Source organism: Cebus imitator, unplaced genomic scaffold, assembly GCF_001604975.1.
Source record: "Cebus imitator isolate Cc_AM_T3 unplaced genomic scaffold, Cebus_imitator-1.0 Scaffold162, whole genome shotgun sequence".
In the NCBI taxonomy this organism is placed as follows: Eukaryota; Metazoa; Chordata; class Mammalia; order Primates; family Cebidae; genus Cebus; species Cebus imitator.
Genome location: NW_016107477.1, coordinates 2,021,823 through 2,024,572, shown reverse-complemented (window position 1 = coordinate 2,024,572; position 2,750 = coordinate 2,021,823). Strand labels below are relative to the sequence as shown.

General features: G+C 41.9%; 1 pseudogene; it reads right to left on the bottom strand.

Moving 5' to 3' along the window:
- Positions 1-933: 933 nt before the first annotated feature.
- On the bottom strand, positions 934-2,512 carry LOC108314847 (annotated as a pseudogene).
- Between the last annotated feature and the right edge of the window lie 238 nt (positions 2,513-2,750).

Sequence of the window (2,750 nt, the reverse complement as noted above, 5' to 3'; positions counted from 1 at the left end):
TGAGATACTATTACTAGAATTGTTGCTATTTTAAAAAAACTGATAGGCTGGGTGCTATAGCTCACCCCTGTAATCCCAGCACTTTGGGAGGTCAAGGTGGGTGGATCATTTGAGGTCAGGAGTTGGAGACCAGCCTCACCAACATGGTGAAACTCTGTCTCTACTAAAAATATAAAAAATTAACTGGTCATGGTGGTGCATGCCTGTAGTCCCAGCTACTGGAGAGGCTGAGGCAGGAGAATCGCTTGAACCCGGGAGGTGGAGGTTGCAGTGAACCGAGATCTTGTCACTGCTCCACTGCACTCCAGTCTGAGTGACAGAGCAAGACTCTGCCTCAAAACAAACAAACAAACAAAAACAAACACCTTTAACAAATACCAAATGTAAATGAGGACGTGAAGCTACTAGAAATCTTGGAATTTTATATTGTTGATGGGAATATCACTTTGGAAAGTACTTTTGCAGCTTCTTAAAGAGTTCATAGATACTTACAGTGCAATTCAGAAATCCAGCTCCACGCGAAGATTTGCAATTGATGTTCATAACAGGTTTATGCAGGAAAACGGTGGGTCATCTACATTGATAAATCAGTTGACGTACACTTATGCAATGGAAAGCTTCTCAGCTATAAAAAAGAATGGACTGCTGACTCACACATCAGAATGGATAAACCTCAACAGCATTATGTAAAGTGAAAGAGAAGAAGATAAAGACAAATACTGTATAATTCCATTTATTGCTTTTTTTTTTTTTTTCCTATTAGAACGTTTTAATCAGTTTTATTGATGCTTAAAGAAAACAGCCTTGCCCATAGCTCACTGTGGCCTGGAGTCATGACACCAACTTATATTTGGCCAATTAAGAAAGAGGCCAAACTGCATTCTTCTTAGAAGTTCTGTTCAGTTGATAAATGGAACTTAACTGATTTTTTTTTCATATAACCTTTAACAAGAACTCTTAAGTTGCATCGATTATGACCCAAGAGATAAGGGACCGATGGTAATTCTGATAGGCACCTCTGAAAAGATTTATCAGTTTTCTGTCCAGTTCCAGCCAGATTTTTTTGAAAACCTTGGGGAAGGAAAGACTGAAATTCCCCACGAATCTGAGACTGTATGTTTTTACAACATTAATTGGAAAAAAGCAAGCATCCCAGCGTGGCACCCAATAGACCTCTACAGAGAAAACCATTGACCAAATGAGCACTAGGAGTCGTTGTTGTAGGCAGATGCTCCTTAATGGGACCTTGAAGGCCGAAAAAAAGATATTGCTGAGTCCGTTCCGGAAAGAATGGGCACCAAGCCTCGATAACATTCTCCAATTCCATGACATTTCAGTACCTTGAAAGCCTGATAAGTACTGGGGGCGGTGGCTCACACCTGTAATCCCAGCACTTTGGGAGGCCGAGGCAGGCAGATCACGAGGTCAAGAGATCAAGACCATCTTGGCCAACATAGTGAAACCCCATCTCTACTAAAATGCGTTATGGTGTGTGCCTGTAGTCCCTGCTACTAGGGAGGCTGAGGCAGAAGAATTGCTTGAGCCCGGGAGGCGGAGTTTCCAGTGAGCTGAGATCGTACCATTACACTCCAGTCTGGGTGACTAGAGTGAGACTCCAAAAAAAAAAAAAAAAAAAAAAAAAAAAAAAAAAAAAAAAAAAAAAAAAAAAAAAAAAAAAAAAAAAAAAAAAAAGAAAAGAAAGCCCGATAAGTGCTGATACATTTGTCAGGATGCTTGTGGTTTTAAAGCAATGTCTGAACTCTTTCTAGTGGAACGAAAATTGCTTCTGTTGTCCCTGCAAGCACTGCTGCCACACCATGGGTTGCAAATTCTGGAGCACTGAAGTGTTTGTGGAAAAGGCAGGATAAATTCTCATACAGACCAAATGTAAGTGCAAGAGGAGTTGCTTTCTTTTTTTTTTTTTGAGGTGGAGTCTTGCTCTATCACCAGGCTGGATTGCAGCGGCGCAATAAGGGCTCACTACAACCTTCGCTTTCTAGGTTACAGTGATTCTCCTGCCTCAGCCTCCTGAGTAGGTGGGACTACAGGCTCCTGCCACCATGCCCAGCTTATTTTTGTATTTTTAGTAGAAACAGAGTTTCACCATGTTGGCCAGGAGGGTCTTGATCTCTTGACCTTGTGATCTGCCAGCCTGGGCCTCCCCAAGTGCTGGGATTACAGGCATGAGCCACCGCGCCTGGCCGTGTAGTTGTCTTCTGCATCAATGGGGGAAGGATTCCAGGATACACGTTTTGAAATCCATTCCTTCTCATCGGGTTTTGCCATACAGCTGTTGTTGAGAGGGACCTTCTGAATGGGAAATGTGATTGGTACATGTTGAAGGCTACACAGCAGCCACACAAATAATGCTTCATTTCACCAACATTTGTCATATAAGGTTATATATCTCATTTTGAAGATGTTAGTGTTGGTGGCCTCTTTTCATGAGCCTCTGAATCCATCATGTTGCTTAAGATCTTTCTTTTTCATGAAGGACTTTTTAAAATGTGTAACATCAACTGAGCCTGGAGTTTTGCAGGATGATAGCTCTTTGATAATGTTCCCAGTTGCTTCCATTGTTATTATTTTGTTAAGTTACCTCTTCCAGAGTCAATTTTGAGAACTGGATTTCCCATCGCCAAGGTGTCCTGCAGGATGGTGAGTGAGCCAGGGCCCACGAAGCCACCTATAATCCCATGTATGTGGAAAATTTGAAAGGGCTAGCTTGTAGTGACATAAAGCAAGACAGT